Source organism: Rhynchophorus ferrugineus, unplaced genomic scaffold, assembly GCF_030347505.1.
Source record: "Rhynchophorus ferrugineus isolate W39M unplaced genomic scaffold, kcgeb_rfMv2 rfM2, whole genome shotgun sequence".
NCBI classification, from domain to species: Eukaryota; Metazoa; Arthropoda; class Insecta; order Coleoptera; family Curculionidae; genus Rhynchophorus; species Rhynchophorus ferrugineus.
The window spans coordinates 50,703,521-50,723,196 of record NW_027472581.1 but is presented as its reverse complement, the minus strand read 5'-3'; the positions used below and the strand labels follow the sequence as shown (position 1 = coordinate 50,723,196).

Sequence of the window (19,676 nt, the reverse complement as noted above, 5' to 3'; positions counted from 1 at the left end):
TATTTTTTAGCGGTCCAATTTTTCTGTTATTGATGTACCATTAAAAGAAACAAGTGATAGTTAAACGATACAACAATTGTTTTCTATCACATATCAGTTCCCAGATAAAAGTCAAATGTTAACTTTGTAATTCTTAAAAATGCAAATGTACCTGACTTTCCCATTATATTGCAATACAAGAGTATTTCTTCAAAGGAGGTAATATTAGATTTATATGAGTTTTAGTAAACACTTTTCGAAAATAAAGACGCAATCTTCAAACGCAATAATTAAATGGCCAGATATTTATTATTAAACATCACAATGAAACAATATAAGCTAGATAATGCTTTATTCGATTACTTTTTTTATTTATACGATTACCTTTCTATCTTTGAAACATCGATTCTGTTGGATTTTTCGTATTCTCGAAAAGGCACAGGGCAGTAATAACACTGAGACCATTATGTTAAATGACACGCGCACATGTCAGGTCTACATATCATTTGGTCTCTGGGACAACAATTTGAACAACTTTGAGGAATGTCGAAATTTACATTTTAGAATAGCGACCTACAAAATAATAAATATAAAAATTGAACACGTGTGGGGTGCCATCAGCAACGTCCAGTAAACGGTAACAAAGATCTGGCAATCCCAAAACCTTGATCTCGGATATGACTGAAGTGTCACTATGGACTCCCTAAGTGTCCTCTCAGGTAACACAGAGTCGCTAACTTTTATCTGTGTATTTTCTTAATATTTTATTAACGGTCACATCATGTCATCATAGCCAGTTTAACACCATATAACCATTTAACCCATATAACACCCTAAACTAATATTGATGTATTTATATTTATTATAACATAAGAAACTTGGTGCTAAAAATATAAAGCTGCTAAGCTATAAGTAATTATATAAAGCTGCAGTAATATGTTTAAACCTTCAAGAAGAAGGTACAAAGTTAAATATAAAAATAAGCAACTTATTTAAAGGTAACCAATTGCCAGTGTTAAGAAAAGTTAACATATTGGCATTACCTATGTGGTGTTATAATCTGTCAATCGGCAGTAATATGCACAAAATGCATATCAGCTAAAAAGGAATCAAAAGTAAATAAAAAAAAGAATCGAAATAAAATGTGTTAAAACGACGATATTTTGAACTTTCTCTTTGAATATAGTAGAATATCATACCATAAAATGTATAGTTATATATTTCGAAGATCGCTGTAAAATTGAATTTTTATTATATTATATATATTATATTATGTACTATATAACATCTTGATCACTGTTACAGTCCGTATGTTTTAAAATATTTCATATTTTATATATGAAACACAAACTTGTGAAGCAAAATGTCAACTTGTTTCCTTGATTGTTCTTGATAAGCGGTTGTTATAATTAATTTGATTAAGGTTAATTGAAAGAATCTAAAGTAGGAGAACTTAGCAGAAGATGTTAATTTTTAACAAAAGAAAACTCAGTTATGTATCACTTTATGACGGCACTAGACTTCAATAGACTGTTACTTTATGTATTTTTTATGTATGTACTTTATTGAAGAGCTGCGTTTAATTAACGAGATGCAATCATCGCTAGTACCCCGTCTAGATAAAGTTGAATAGATAGGAACTTTATTTCGACATTATATCGACAAATTTTCTCATTTGTAAATTATTTTATGTTTTTAAATGTAAGCACGTTCATGTATATTTTTAAATCGGTTAGATCATATCCCAATTGTTTTTTTATAGAATTAATGGCTGTTGAAATAAACACACGTCATTACTTGATTTTAACGGCCTAAATCCAGATATTTCAAAAATCATGCATTGTTTCTCTTGGATTTATTATTTCTAATACATTTCATTATTTTAATAAACTGTTTCAAAAATATGCTTAAACCAGGATTGTCAAAATGGAATTGCTACCTTGATAAAATATTATTTATATTGCCAATAAATTAAATTTTGTATAGCTTGTTAAACTGTATGGTTTAATAAGGAGTTACAACGTCATTGGGCCCAGAAGGCCAACCAGAATAGGCTTTTGAGATTAAAGCTGATTATTTCCCTCTCTCCAAGTTACTTCCCTTCGTCACTATGAATCGAATGAGATTGGGTCACTGTCATTTCTCACACTGTCACTTGATGACTCCGAGCGCGCCTGCTGACTGTTTTGTCGCCTTGCTCTTATTTCAGTTTACCACATACTGAGCGACTACCAAGACACACCCAGATTAGAGCTATATTTGGGCTAAAACATTTTAGGACTACAGGCTTCTCGGATTTCTACGAGAAATGGATTTTCTCCATAGAATGTAGCCTATGCTAAGACAAATGTCGCTGACCAAATAACCATTACCACTTCGGTATGGGTGTTGTTTGTAGTATTGTATTTATGTCCATTTTTAAACTGCGCACTAAACTATATAAATATTGCACTATTGTATAGTTGCGAAATGACGACATCCGCCAAACCGACAAAAAAAAACAATCTACTACATTGTTACTATCTACTATTTGAATCTTCCAAAACGAGCCAAATCCAACAATAGTGATTCGTGTGTTAAGCATTTTGAAGCAAATGATAACCCGTTTTTTTATTGGAACAATTAGACATATAATAAATGTTGTAAAAGCAATATTTCTCGGGATGGCTTCTGCCAAAACCGGTAAAATAAAACGTAGTTAATACACCGCTTTAAAAATTTAACTCTCAAGAATATTGTTATTTTGAGCTATTCAGGAAAGGTCTTAATTCTAAATAATTATATATATTAGAATAATTAATAATTATAATGTAAATAAGTAAAATTTACTCATATGCTTTAGTTTCTATAATAATCGAGACGTCTTCTTTCATTATAACTCTTAAAAGTAAATAATAAAACTGACGTAAAACCTGGTGTATTATAGATTTAATTACTATTAATACAATTGCTGAATGTTTGTTGTTAATTTTTGTAGCTATATTAATTTATAATTTAATTTTATATTAAATATATATAATTAATAATATATATATTATTAATACTCAGGAATTTTCAATAGCGTAGTATACTCTATATTTCATGTACAGTACAGTGACATTCGTAATTATATTAATGAAATGCTCTCATAAGCAATAAAAATAATAATTAAACCATTGTTTTTATTATTATTATATTCATTTTGTTGAAATATAAATATCTTATATTTTATAACAATATATAAGCTTTGAATGCGTTAAATTACGAACAATTTCTGTTATCGAGTCCACTTATTTCAAAACCCGTGAAAAGTTGCACATCCTACCTTCTTTATTCAGTAGACAACTATGAAAAAGAGTGAATAATATACTCCAATTTTTTGAAATAAACCTTTAAAATTACAAATAGTTCGAAATTAATTTACAGTGGTAATATATATAAATATATGCGAGGTCAATTTCATTAGTCAGTGACTTTTTGAATGACAATTTTTTTCCATAAAAAATCTTAAAAGTGTTTCAAAACAAACTCCTTTCAACTCAATACATTTGAACCAGCGTATTCAAATTCTTCCAAATAATAGGTTCTCTCAAGATTCTTAAAATATGCGTTTGTTCCAGTGATGACTTCTTCATTCAGCACCAATCTCTTACCGTCTAGCCATTTCTTCAGGTTTGAAAACAGAAAATAGTTGCTGGATGCTAAATTTGGAAAATATACTAGATTGAGTAGCAGTTCATAGCCCAATATATTTTTGTCTTGGTTATTACACTCCTGCACATCCGTGTCAATTGTCCGTTTGATTGTTTCTTGGAGTTTAGTGATGTATCCATGATTCGAAATATAGCAGAAATTTTTTGGATTGCTACTGAATAGCGCCATGTACATTTGACGAGATCATATGGTGAATAACCTTAACATCCGGTAAGCCTTGTGCTGATACGACTACAATGGAATTGAGGGAACCTCTTCTGAACTATAGAAATTGATTGTGCCATCCCCATAGTATTTATCAAGCCTTTCCTTGATTTCGACGATAATTTTTTGTGCAAAAATAAATCTTAAATAGTCCACATGTCTCACTTCTTTCTATTTTTGCTAAAACTCAAGAGGCTGTCTGTTCTCAGTCGTTCAATGGCTCAATATCTTACAGTAGTCTATTAATAAAGGACAGTTGAGAGCAGCAGTGATGAATTTAAGTCACTAAATTATTAAAGTGCCTGCCCTCATATAAATCACTTTTTTCTAGATATTTTGTAGATTGAACCTTCTAGTTAACGTGGGCTACAAAACACTATCGTCGGAATTAAACTTACTGACTGGAAAGTAGCCAACTTCCTCAAAGATATCCGGTGTTATACAGTCTAGTTACCATGGATAGTCAAATGCATTGATTAAAAAATGGTCAAAGTATGGTCAAAGTATCAATATCAAATCTTCATACGACGTGAATGTATTAAAATCTGGTCGTGGCTTTGACTGGCAAATTTTAGTTTCGTTGATAGTTGTTCATTATTCGAACTAACGTTCTTATTATGGAATACAATGTGTTATGAATTAATGTTGCTATATTCATAATATAAAGTACTATTATTATTGTGTAATATTTTATAAAAATTTCTATAAATTTTGTCATTTCTATGTCTTTCAGATAAAATAAAATAAAAAAAGAAAGAAATAAATTACAATGGACTGGGTTATCCAGATAATTTTAACCAAGTGGATGAAAATGTCTGAAGAAATATACTAGAAATTTAATAAAACCAAATGACATAATGCAAAAACATATGGCGTTTCTATATAAGCTACGTCAGTAATCTCAGAAACTAATATTACAATACAGTTGGATTTAGTTGGCTAGACTACGAAAACTTGCGATGATAGTGGCAAACTGTTTTATTGACATAATCTTCCGCCATTGTAAAAAATAAAGAAAAGTTGAAAAGTTATGCAGGCAATAAAATAATAAAACATGTATGACTAGACATTTTCCATTTTCTCCAATGGGCGATAATGGGCTTTTAGTTTTCGAAGTATGGACTAATGGGAGCACGTTGTTGTAAAATGCCAATTTTATCCATATGTATAACATTTTGCTTAATATACATCATTTATTAATTAATATATAATACATAACGCTTAAGTTCCTATCAGTTACCTCCATGTATTTTGATCATCTTTTAACTTCAAAAACGTATTTATTAAGAAAAATTGGTACAAAATGTTTTACGATGTTGGCGATCCAATATCATCTATTCATTTCGATCATCTTCAGCATATCAGAAGACGAAGAATACTGGTTACAGCAGTGTATAATTTAGCATAGTGTCTCAGCAAGCATATAATTTAGAGGTTTTGGAGCGGTCGAACGTTTCATGCACAACGTTTCTCTCCTGGCCTAATCCATGGTTTTTGCACTTAGAATTATTGTAATAAAACCACTCTTCATCTCCAGTAATCATTGACATTCATTTTCAATAATACAAATATCGCTAATTTACTAATAATAATAAGAAAAGTATACACGGTTTTCGGCCTGAGCAACCAAAAGCTTATAAATATAAAATAAATTGTGCATCCAAAATCAGTTTTATATATCAATTTATTTCTACATTTCAAACTATTCAATAAATTCATTATTTTACTATTTTGGCTATAAGCTTGTGAAAATTTTGCAACTAACTGTTGATCAGATGATTTGTGGTTACTAAGAAGGATGTGAACAACACTTTGAAACGATGGCCATGCTCTTGCTTCGTCAGGCGTTAAACATTTTGTCAACCATAGTAGAATATCAGCTCAAACAAATATTCCTTGCTTTATTGCTCGCCGGTGATGAAGATGAAGTTCTTAAGATGTTTTTTGCATTTGTGCTGGACAAATTGGAAATTGATCACTGTCCACACGTGGAACTGGCTTCGACACTGATGAAACGCCAGAATGTACAGTGCTATATTTTTCATTTATATCGATGACATTCATCGAGCAAATGTAACAATCACCTACATGATTTTTCTGTTGTCGCCATAACGTTTGTATACAAAATGAAAAGTATACATTGTCACTACGTAACCATTCTTCTGCCCGTCTTACATAGCTCGGTACCCATGGCTTGCCAGTATTCACTACAGTAAGACCAAAATACTACAAATACGCACCTTTTAATGCATTTTCATGATTTTTTCACGTTTACCGAACATATAATATTCACGAAGCTAACAAATATACACATATTTTTTACACGTCCGAAGCACGATCACAATAAAACAATTTAATGCAATGTCATCAGCTGACTGAAACAGTGCTTACACAGTGCTACCACCATGCGTGTATTCGAAAATTAAAAGCAATCTTAAAAATCGTTCTCATCTGCTCAGGTCCAAAAGTTATCCAAACTCGAATTCGTAAACTTGTTTATTGTTGCGCTGACCGTAAGTATCCTTAGGTTTTATGGATGTCTTCAATTCTACTATGGAGCGTTGACAATGTTCTGAATAACTTTATTTTGACAAGTTTGGATCATATTGATATTAAATATAATCGTGCTATTTACTCCATAGTTGCATAACATAAGTACACACCCTCTTCAAAATTTGTTTATACAGTCAAAATGTGCTCTGAAGTGATAATTCGGCATCCAAGCAACCACTAAAATTTTTGGTTTTCATACAAAGTTCTGCTCGTTTATTCTTAACATGATCTTTCTACTTGAGCATGACATCCGGCATCATGCCTAAGTATTCTATTGCAATTCAAATGTTCGTAGGTGAGATCCACGGGTATAGACCTAGTAGCATTTAGTTTTATTCGCCATTTCTTGGTCAACTTAATAATGATATTGAAATCTATTGATCAGTATATGTTTGAAATATATTTATTGCTGTCAATTTAAACAAATAATACTTTTTATGTTAATTGTATATTAAGTTCCCCTCTTATCCATTTATTAGAAAATAAATGACTTATCATTATTAACAACATGAACAATAAAACAAACAAAAGAAACAAACCAACAAAAGAAAATAGGAAAATCAGACCATTCAGACATTCCAGAAAATCTAAGAAAAAGTTTTAGTAGTTAAAAGTTAAAAACATTAAAGAACCATACTTATACTCAAAATACACTGAATAAACACTTTTAAAATGCACACACGTATCGCCATTGGTATTCTACAAGCATCTTTGTATTATTTTTCAGACTAACCCCGTAAAAAATTATTTTTAATTTTTCTTTTACTTCATACAGGTAATTAAATACATAAAACAGTTATTGAAAACATATTTCGTTGGCCAAATTAATATCATTGAAATATTATTCGAACGAAACTTGTTTTTACCCTTATTATCTTGCTGTAGCACGGCTACGTGACAGTGACATATATAATTGGTTTTTTTTAATCTGTAGGTGTCCATGGTACCATATAAATATATGATTCCATAAAGTGTAAGCTCCCCGCTGTGTCCTGTTTGTTCGTAGGCAATATCCGAAACGTACGAAACGAAAATTAAGAAAATGCAAATGGGACATGCCCGGGCCCGTTTTTTTCTCTCTATCTTTCTCTGTCTCTCTTTCGCTGCATTTGTTTCTTTTTGGCCGTGGCGAAACAGTAATAAAGGAAAGGTCGTGCTCTCTCAAATCGCGTCAACGGTATTCGCGGAATGCACTGTTCTCGTAAACGTAAATAAAATTGACGTCCCCTCGAAATATCTCTCTCAGCGCTCGATGTTCCGACGACAGCACCACTCGGCATTCAAAATTGTCAGTCAGGATCTGTTTCACATCCGTGTGTTTTTAGCGATAGTGCGTCTTGGATTGAAATCAACCGGCAATCGCCAGATTGATGCGTTCTCGCATGAGTTGTTAATCGTTTAATCGTTCTGAGTTTTAATTAATCACCATGTTTAGCATTTATTTTTTGCTTGATGTTAACATATTTTCCCTTTATATTATCTGTATTATAATATATTGAAGAGTTTTGATACAAAAAGTCATTTATAATAAATTTGGAAAAATTAATTCGCAACGACTGGTTCTTTTATTAATTTATTTATTATATTCTTTACTGCTTAACAAGTGTCCTTTGTGTTTCTAGGATGTCATTAAATATATTTTGTACTTACATTTTGTCTTAGTAACAATAGGGATGATGGTGATAACCGTGTCTTCGGCAGTGCATATGCTAAAATTGGAAAGATACAGAGAAGATTAGAATCAAATAATTAGGACAACTATGAGTTAAACAGAGAATTATAGATGATGAAATAATTTACCCATAACAAGCTTCGACTCCTTAAAATCTACCAATCTGTCAAACTACCTAAGCTCGACTATGGTTGTCTACTTTTTGCCAACGTTGCCGCGATTTACTTTAAATCCTAAAAGTTATTTAAAATACAGCAATCTGGGTTTTTTAGGTGCCTTCAAATATTTTCCACGTATCTGTAGTTTCTCCAATACAATTTCACTCTTTTTAGATAAAATTGCCTTTCACTTAGGTTTGTGATCAGATTAATAACCTTTCCACTCTCATACCATCTCTGATGTTCTTGGAACTCCTATAAGTCAGAGTTTAACTAATTGGCTACCTCCTAACTAGCAGCAATCTAGCATATCCAAATCCTACCCATTCACCCTCCCAATTTCTCACCATAGATATTTCTCGAATTGAACTATACAGTCAGCTTCCTACGGGAAATAAGTTATATCCACATAATTTAAGCTTAAAGTTCAATACATTTTCTCTATGCTTATTTATATTTATATCTTATGTATATTGTTTTAATATAAAACATTAGAGATCTAAGTTTTACGTCACACCCAACAATAAAAGCAAGTTTTATTTTTCTTAATAAATCCAATGAAAAGTTGATCAAAGTTGTCGGATGATATTACATTATATGATATTGTAGCGTCCTTGAGGCATGTCGAATTTTACATCGTGGAATAACAGTCTACAAAATACCCATAAATATAATCCCAGATGTTGAACACGGGCGGGGTGCCAGCAGCGCCAACTAGTACCCGATAACGGATAGCTGGCGGCAACCCCGAGACGTTTATCTGGGATGTTATTGAAGGGTATTTCATTGATTCAGTGCTGAACCCTCGTTTGGTTTAGACGTGTCACCATCGACTGCCCAAGCCTCGTTTCCAGGTAACACCGCTGCCATCCGTTTTATAATTAGAATTTTTCACATTTTTATATAGCCAATAAATAACGGTCACATAATGTAAACACCACTGTTTCATTTCGTTTTAACTCCATTTTAACTCCATTCACCGAGCCACATCATTTACCCTAAAATATAAAATTTCTCTAATAAAAAATTTTGAAAACAGTTTAAAGATTTTCCTGGTTTGGAGCCTGAAACCATCATGATAGGTTGCTATTGATTGCAGTTACTGCATTCATGTTACTACACGTTTATACCCAGGACTGAAGAAAAATAATAGAATAACATTACATATATAATCGATGTTAACAAATTCTAAATATAGATATTTTCGTTGAGATGGGTCAACGTGCAATCCACAGGAGTTTTCGTTGAGATGGGTCAACGTGCAATCCACAGGAGGAGTAATAACAGCGTTTGGTTAATCTCTTTATTATTCAATCATTGATATAAAGTTACCATGACAAAATGAAAACACACTGGTTCCTCAAAATCGATTTGGCATAAATTGGATGATATAGACGTGGGAGATATGTGAATCAGGACGCACAGCGTACACCACGGTGCACATGAATGATTTTGAGGATACGGTTATATAGTTGGTATATTAATTCACGCAGAGGGGAACACACGCAGTTAAACGTAGACACTTTTTGTAATTTTTTCAGGTCTATGCTAAAAAATGTTCTCATGACAAACGGTTGATGCGCGTTTGCGTATGTACGCTATCATATATAACTGACATAGTTGTAAACATGCGTCTGCAGAACTCTAATATATTTTAGATCCAAAATCTTAGATCTTATATATAGTATCCGTTTTACCAGCTGGTAGGCCTACCGACTGGAGTGGCCATCTTGGAGACCTGAAAACATCCGGTCTTACCCAGCCTGTATACTGGCGTGACTGGGATGATATTTTTTACATTACCTATATTTACAATCACATGCCAGCATGATACGAAGCCGGATTGAGGATTTTATTTTTGTTAGAATAGAAGTTGACGGACAGTAGCGTTTATAAAGTCATTTGAATAAGTCAGTTAAACAGTAGAGAAATGGTTGAGGTGATAAAAACAGATAAATTACAACATATCTTTACTTGTGAACCAGCATATTGGGCATTAGATAAAAACAAAAACCCCGAAATTATACACATTTGTACTGCAAAAAATTGATAACTAACTGGCCACTATTTAAATATTAGAAAAAATAGACATATTCATGTCTTTATATTTTCCATTAAAAATAGAAACTGACATAAAAGCAGCAGCAATAGACGTTACAAATAATATAGGAGGCAAGATAGGAGGCGACTACTGATAATGCGAATAGTGAAACATCTATAACAACAAAACATACAAATATCATGTACAAATAGCAGAAAAAGGAAACTACGACAGAATTGGAGGCAAGCAAAAAGTGCACAAAATAAAAGAAAATTCAATAACACAATAAAAGTGCTGAAAGAGTTGATCCAAAATGAACAAAAGTAAATTCAACCAGCAGCGTAACCTACCTATTAAAAATGTCAATGATTGGGCTAGAAGTAATAAAGAGAAGGCTGACATGTTCTCAAGTCATTTAAAAAATGTATTTAAATGTTTTTATTTATTTAAATTTTTTCCGTCAATGATATGTGCTTGCTATACTTGGTTAAGGGTAAGTGACAAATATTTGATTGAACAATATTTAAGTTTTTACAGCAAAAAAAAAACAGTTTTATGTATTATGACAAATAGAAATATTGAAACATTTTGAAAAATACTTATGTATTGATAATGTATGAACCAAATGATGTCACTGAAGTCAAGTAAACTAAAGTAAAAAGAAATTAAGCAGAGATCTATAAAATAATCACCAGAAAAGCTTATTGCCTACTAGGCAGATTGTTGAACTCATAAGACTAATAATTCTACTGGAATAGTGAAAAGAAATAAATAAGGAACTCGCTAAAAGGTGAAAAATAACTAATCTTAGATTTTTAACACAAAAAAACGTTTTAAAATGAAATATGTAAATTATAATCATTCTAATAACTAAATAATAATATATATATAACAAATATATATTATAACAAAAACCTTATTTAACCTATCTACCACGCGTATTTTATATTCTACTATATACACACAATTTAGCTTAAGACCTACCTAAACTTGTTTATCTATTTAAAATATTATTTTAATTCCTACCAACTGATCACTTTGAAGTCGGTACGAGCAACAAATTAGATTTAATTTAATGTATATGAGACAAAATTATATTATTATTTTTAGATTGTTTGGGCAAGCATTACAGTAAGTAGGCCAAGCAAAGGTGCGGCCTGTATGAGCAAAATAGGAATAAAAAAACAATGATTGAAATAAGGAACGCTTCATGCTCCGGGGTCCGCTACCTAGCCTAAGAGATTTGAGAAATGGTCAAATGGCCGTGTAAGTTAAACGCTCTAACCGCTACACTGTAGAGGCAGTTGCCACATTATTTGTATGACTTCTAATATGCTATAATTAGTGCTTAAAAAGCAAACAATGACTCTTTTACCGAACCACTTCCGATTTTCGGTCGCATCAGCTCAGCAATAATATTATACACGAATACCTGGTTATTTTAGATAAAAAATATGTGAAAATTTTGTACGTGCCTTTGAAATTTGAGAGTTTCTCTCGATTCCCTCTTCCCCCCAACAGATCCTGACTTGGTTCAAATGGGACCACCTCGGAAGTGCACTCTTTTAAATAAAAAAATAATTTTGAAAATCGTCGTATATATTAAAAATATATACGAAATAGTCGAACCTCCTTCTTATTTGAAGTCGGTTAAAAAATAGTTTTAAAGCGAATTAAAAGGTTTTGTTTTAAACCTTACCTATTTTAAAAGTTAGATCTAGCGTTTATTTAACTAGATATGCCATCTAGAACTACCGTTTTGGGTATTGTATTATTTCTTGTAATTACTAGTAGTTTTCTGTCATATTTGAAATCATTTAGATGTTACTTATTAATGACAACATGCTGATATTGAATCATCTACTTCGTCGGAGAGGCCGATTAATTTTTTTCGCCAGCCTCCAGCTGGTATCTCGACAGTAATCACTGCTAAACACGCCGTTCGCAACGTCAGTCGAAATCACTTGCGACGTTGAATTTTCGCACGGTCGACGGATGACCGCTCCAAGACGTGCCGACGGAGGACGACGTCAACAAACGACCGACAATGTTACTGTTTACTTCTTCGTTACGTTCGACGTATCAAATCTGGTTTGACGACGATGGACGGTTTTGCGGAAAAGCTTGGATTCGGTGTATGCGGCGATATAAAACTGATTCCATTGCGACCGTACGACTTCTTTTCCCGGTACGACCAACTGTTGGTGTTTTTATTACGCCGGGGATCGTTAAATAGAATGCCTGGGAGAAAAGAAGATCCAAGAATCAGCGACAATATATAAAAACTATTTTCAGTTTGGTTATATCTCGTCGCTTTTGTTTTAGTTGAACGGCAAACTACTGTTTGAAAAAATTCTACATTGTAATAAAACTTCTTCAGTGGACAGCGCAATGTAAAGGCTTGTTTTTTAACATTGAATTGTTACATTTTAAACAAAAGTTGTACGGATTTAAATATAGGTAATAACTTGAGAATAATTTTAAAGGTTTTTTAATAATTTTATAACTTAAATACTTTGTGGTTTACATCCGTGTATAAAGTAATGTGCATTTCTAGCCACTATTTTCCTCCTATTTGGTAAAATGTTGATTTCAGGGATATGAGTATGGTGAATATAACGGATAATGTAAAATATTCCATTTTCCATAAATCCAAATTTTACAAATTTCCATAAAATTTCCATATTTTTAAATATGTTTTACAGAATATCAAATTGTGTACGAAGCTGTATAAAAGTGATTCTATAATAGTCGTGCGACTTCTCAGTACAAGCATTTGTTGCTATTTTTATTACACCAGATGTTATTAAATAAGGAAGATTCAAGGAACAGTAAGAAAATTTTCGAAAAATTAATTTCTTGGGTTTCATGGTAAAGGGCTAAAGAAAAATTAATATCACTAATACACCAAATACATTAATTAATGACATATGTGCAATTATGATCAATGACTTAATTATCAGCCTGGTCTATTTATTGTTTTTGTAATATATATTATAGGTGAGAAATATGTATAAAAGAAAAAGACTAAATGAATACATAAATTTAAAGTAATTAGTTAAAATGAAACTAACTACATAATTTACATAGATGGAACACAGGACGAAAAGAAGAAATTATAAATTATTAACAGTACATTTGTAAACGTTAATGATTAATTCAATAAGATATGTGACTATGTAACATTTTGTTCCTTTTATCATTTATTTTGTTTATTAATTTATAGGCCTAAGTTTTGGAACATCAATAGCTAATATCATAAATTAGCATGCTAAATTTAAGCATCAGTTTCAAAATTGTTTTAATCATATATCCTCTGTTATTTTTCTGTTTTCTGTTTAAACAGGTATTACCTCATTTATTATTGGATAATCATGATCAAATTCATCAAAAAGGAAAGATCATGTATATTTATATTTGATGATGGTGATTTATGTTTGATGATCTTAAGATTTTTCTGGTTCTGGGAATAATCTTAATTATGATACTTTGTAATAATGTTCAGTGGCGTAGTGATTTTGTTTATTGAAGTTGATTAATTAATGAAATTAATTAAAATGTTGGTGACTGTTAGTTCCTGAGATAATTTGCATATATTTTAATACGTTTTAATATTTAAAGACATTTATTATTTTAATTCATGTTATGTATCAAATACATTTTTGATCACCACTATCACTAGTAGGACTATTTAAGGTATAAATATATTTAAGGTAATACGTAATAAGTCAATACTTATACCGAGACCTTACTTACATTGAATACCAACTGTCATATAGATTGAGGAAATTAAGAGATTCGCAACAAGACATGAGGAAAGACTCTATTCTCATGTAATTACCGAAGTGCTGCAACTTTTGGATAACATAATAATATATTAATAATTGAAAAACATTATAACTTACATATATGTTAAGTACAATAACTGTTGAAGTACTTATAGCATTTTTAAGTCTGTATTTCGAAAATATGACCGAACAATGTTATGTCATTTTGACAGGTTTGTCACACTGTGACATTTCTTTTCAACGAGTGGTGTAAAATCATTAAATGCAACTGATAGCCATCTTCGTTGATAGGTCCTTTCGTTAAAGCTATTAATTTGTCATCTTCAAACATTTTAGATTTATCAGGGCTTTTATTCCAAAATAAAATTATAGAAGTAACACACCTTAACTTGTTTTGATTCAATGAATATGTTATGCTATTTATTGTTATTTCTTAAAATATATTCGTAGCAATAATGAGTTAAATTTTAAAAAATTAAAGTAAAATATTGTACAATCTATGAAATATTAAAATTATACTGTAAACTTATCATAAACGTTTGATAAGGATTGCCGTTTAATTTTCTCGAACCAATTACAAGTATTAGCACTCCCCTATCCCTTGCTCTTAAATTATTCGCTGTCAACTATCACCTTCTTGTACTATATATCACGCTATTTATGATTACCATACCTATGTATTAAATTTAAATTGATAGTTTCACAAAGTACCGACATCAAACCTTACTAAAACTGTTTTTCTCTTAACATTCTAATTATCAATATTGTTTATTTTAATTTTAGATAGTGACACTCTTTCAATTTCAATTCTACTGATTTTTTAGAACACGCATTAGAACAGCAGAATCGATTTAGTTCAACTCATTTACACGGATACTACAGGAAATAGCTTCCTAATTACATTAATAACAATCAATTTCCCAAGAAAAACAAGCCCAAATACTTGAAAATACATCTCATAACTTAAAATATCCAAATACCCTTTGGGATATATAGCCGTTAGTTTGATTCATAACTATGTAAAATCTAATAGCGCAATCAGTTATGTAGCAACGATTTCGCATCACACACAATATGATATAAGAAGGAAATTTTCCCAAATATCATGTTAAATAATTTAGCACAAAGCGGATGTCAATATTATTATCAAAACAATTAATTAATGTAATATCAAGAACAAAGCAATTTTATTATGTTATATGGAGAATTTACAGAATACTAAAATATAGGAATTAAAAAGCATCTCATCTCCATCTTGATAGATCAAGACATTACTTGTGAAATACATCGGCTGACAAAATACAATCAAACAATAGACATTTGCTACCTTTAATTCAGCGATTTTGATACTGGAAATGAAATTAACTTAAATGAAATAACTTTATAAAGTTTAGACTAAATGCTAAAGTTTTGAAACGATTTTCTAATTTAAAATATCATTTTAATTATTTATTTATAATTACTACTTTCATTTTTATTTATCAAAAAATAAAAAAATTTCTATTATAAGCATATTCTAAGTATACTTTTGGTTAAAAAGTGACTTGACTACAGTAGAAAAATCTAGGAAACCATACAAAACAAAAGGTTGTTTATTGACTAGCACAGTTTTTATCTGTTCATATTAGCTTAGTTTTTAAACAAACCTTAAATAGGGGAAAATGGAGACACATGGAGATAAAGAAACTATTATAACAGTAAAGAAAAGGTGAGCAATGAAGAAAGTTCCTTACACAATATTTTTGGGAAGTACGAGTCTGTTGCCAGAAGAAAGACTTATGTTACATATTGACAATATTACTCACACTTAATAAATACAGTTGCTTGTTTTTGATCTATCCTTTTATTCAGTGACCGCTTTCTATCTTCCACATTGAAATCGTCACTTTTAAAAACCCTATGCCATTAACCATAAGATGTTATGAAGGGACGAATGACTTTTAGTAACATTTTTCTTTTGGACAAAGTTTAAAATTAACGTTTTTGACAAAAACTGTTTTATTGAAATATATTTGTTAGTATTTCATATTATATGAAGATTATTATTTTTATTCCAAATGAGTAGTCACAATCATATCTATCATTTTTGCCAATAAATTATTGATGATTATTAATTTCATATCGTCAACGTGAAACCTGATCAACAGTTTATGATTAAACTATTGAAAACTGATTGATATTAAGAGTATATATCTCGTTTGAACAAAGCATAAAATAGAAAAACTTACCAAAAAATAAATTCTCAAAAACAAAAGAAGCAGCAACTGGAATATTTTCTAACGATACGTCGGTATAATATATCTGCTTAGAGCTATGGAAAAACTATAAATGACAGTCAAGAAAATCCACAAATGGACTAGATAGTGGAATATTCAGAAATATTTCCATGTATATTTTGCGACGAAAAGACAGAAAACAAAATATATCATTTAGGAAATACCAAATTCCTCAAATAGAATCACCGAAACGTCTTAGCATCCATATACATGATAGACGGAAATTGGAAACATCATATTAGACAAAAAACTGAGCAGATCAGACTCAGGATTAAATAACTTTACTGGTTATTTAGTTGGAAATTTAAACTCAACATGGCCTAAGGTCAAAGAGATTAATTTACCAGTCAGTATATCTATAGTCATAAAGCCTATTAGGACATATAGGATGCAACTAGTCTAACGCTGCCAAAACAAAGGTCTTTAATTAATTACTAATACATATCGCTAGGTAAACAACGAAGAACTGCACGATGACCCCGGAATCAAATAGATTCCCGAGATATCCAAAATTTCGCCATAAAACACGAAAGAAAGCTATTAAAACTACATTGGTGCGAAAGAAATACAATTTCTGGACCACGTACGGGCAATTAGAAGATTGAAGGGAACCAAATCACACGAATTTGTATAAACATTAACTTAAATTAATTTAATTAAGTCTAATTTAATTTTAATTTGCGAAATACAAATATCCAGAATTCATCTTGCGTGTAAGTTGATCGAAGTACAAGTGAAGTGTTAATAAATTAATTTATAATTAAGATTGTACTAAGAATATCTAATAAAAGCTCTTATTTAAAAAACCTTAATGATTAAAAAAACATGAGATACCTCAATATTAAGGTCATCTCATTTTTAATTAAATGATTAAATTTTGAATGCTTGAAAACATAATTGAGAATAAAACAAAAACACTTTTTAAATAATTTTAAAGAGGCAGCCCCAAGATCTATTGTAAAAGGAAATTAATAATTGATTTCTATAATAATTCTACCTGTATCAAATATGTTATGAAAGGTCAAGATTCCACAACCTCCGTTAGAGATTAATATCGTGATGTCAAACTGATGATTGAAATAAAAACAGTAACCAGTCATTTTGCTTGTTGAATAATAGTCCTTTTTTAGCCAAGCATTTATTTTTTGGCCAAATTCAATTTAAGAGATATATTAAAATCTAACTGACCGAGTAGTCTAAGTCACTTTCACCCAATGTCGTCATTATAACGATTTTCTCAAACAACATTTATAAATATTTTAGGCTATATAGAATATTTAATAGCAATGATAAGCAACATTTCAAGTCATGATAGTTTAATATAGTTAAAAACATAATATTAAAATACGTTATAATAATATTAACGCTATAAAAATGATGATTTATTGTTAATAAATTTAGTATTAATGTATTATTTATATTTCTTATATACCTTTATTGTTATATGTATTTATTTAATATCCTTTAAATTGGAATATGTCCTTCTTTATTTATAATAAAAATTTTTAATGTTTAATAATAAAAGAAAACATTAAGCCTATTTAGATCTTTAATACTGTAAATTTCTCCTTATCTATCCAAATATATGTATATTAGGATAAAATTATATTTTCAAATATTTACATATTAAAAATATTATATAATAATTATATATCAAATTATATCACTGTAAATTAAATTATTTATAGTGATATGGCTTGATATTTTTTTGTTAATAATAAATTTAGAGTAACAAACACATTCTAAATTTGTCCGTTACATATAGGTTTAGTTTATGTTAAAACATGGTTTTATAGTTTTTATCTATATATCATTTTATCCTTTGCATCTTATGTATATTTAATTTTTGAACTTTTTAAGAAAAAATATTTCCATTAGTTCTTCCATGTTTTTTTAATGTATTAATTGCTTTTTATCTACTACTTCATTCATATGTTGATAGTTATTGGTGTTGTAGTATCTGTTTGAGTAAAATAAAGTTTATTTTTATTATATCAAACTATGATAATATTCAACGTATTGAGTTGCTTGTTCTTTTGTATTTAAGAACAATTAAAGAAGTTAATTGGTGTGTTCTAGGATGGTGTTTTGATATTGTCGGTGGTTGTTGTTTACAGTAAAAGTTAGGTTACCTCTATCGCTTGTAGCACCTTTCTGCTGCCCGTCGTCGGAAATACCCCTAAGAATGGGCCAAGTTTCCGCTCTTGTCATCAAAAAGGGACGTCCGGATGATCGGTGGTTGTCCTAGTGTAAGGGAACACGTGCCCGCCTCGTCAGCAGCAGCACCACCACCGCCTTCTATTCGGCACGATGCTGCGGACGCGGAAACGCTTCGCCGACTGAACGAACTGGTTTCGGCGGCTGCGGCCCGCTCCTGCCGCTCGTTCGCGTCTGTCTCTTCCTGCTTCCAACAGGCCTCCAAAAGAACGCCTCGCGCACCGTACACCGACTCACCAAAAATCACTTTTTCTCCGGCTTTTCTTTATCCACTATTTTTTATTTCTCAGTTTTACTTTCCTTGGCCTCCCCGCTCCCCAATCTCTTAACCCCATCTCACTAATTTCTTCTCCCCACCATCATTATATCGTTCTTATCTTCTGATATAAACTCGCCCTCTTTTATATTTTGCTTTCGACCTGAACTTATTCGTTCAAAACAAAAAGTGGGTAATATGAAATAACTTATTAAAATAATAATGTTATTAACGATCCATGATTGGACCACTGCCAATTTACCGGTACCGCCCATTCTCTTTGCACCCACTTTTGGCATGGACTACAAAACGACGCTTTAGAAAAATCGAGGAATATCCAAATTTGCAGAAAGAGCAAATCACATAATTCCCAACGAGAAATTCGGTTTCCGTGCCAAACATACAAGCCTTCATCAAGCTGCCCGCGTCGCAGCCATCAGGCTGTTCGAAAACGTCGCAAAACTGGAGCTTCTAGATGTATCCAAATGGTTCGACCGGTATGGCACAACGGCTTAATCTTTAAAGCCAAAATACTAGGTTTCTTTTCGTAAATTAATGCACAAAGACGAGTTTGTTTATTTGAACGAATAATATAAAAAATATATAAAATGAAGAAGAAAAGAAGTATGAATTAGGACTCCGTCATTGGACCCAATTGATAATTATATACACGACATATGAAAATTATACTGTTCTTGATTCTTGACTTCCATTTTCCTCTTTCCCTTTTTCTTAAATTCTTTTTCTTTTTTCTAAATTCTGATTAAATCTTAGGCCACTTGGCTATTTCTTAATTCATGTTTTGTGATTAATTCTATAATTCTTTTGTAATTCTGATG

At 30.9% G+C, this 19,676-nt stretch overlaps 1 protein-coding gene across 7 annotated transcripts in view; it reads right to left on the bottom strand.

Annotated features, from left to right (window-relative positions):
• LOC143191138 (monocarboxylate transporter 12) overlaps positions 1-18,760 on the bottom strand; it is a 100,186-nt gene extending 81,426 nt beyond the window's left edge. For 5 of the 7 annotated variants that reach the window (XM_076395929.1, XM_076395933.1, XM_076395935.1 and 2 more), the window contains exons 1-2: positions 18,497-18,757; positions 8,080-8,138 (exon numbers count right to left, since the gene is read on the bottom strand). The gene's annotated coding sequence lies outside the window, so the exon portion shown is untranslated. Of the gene's footprint in view, positions 1-8,079; positions 8,139-8,229; positions 8,346-18,496 lie in introns of those variants that run through there. The other 2 variants (XM_076395931.1, XM_076395930.1) reach the window with 2 other exon arrangements.
• Positions 18,761-19,676: the final 916 nt, after the last annotated feature.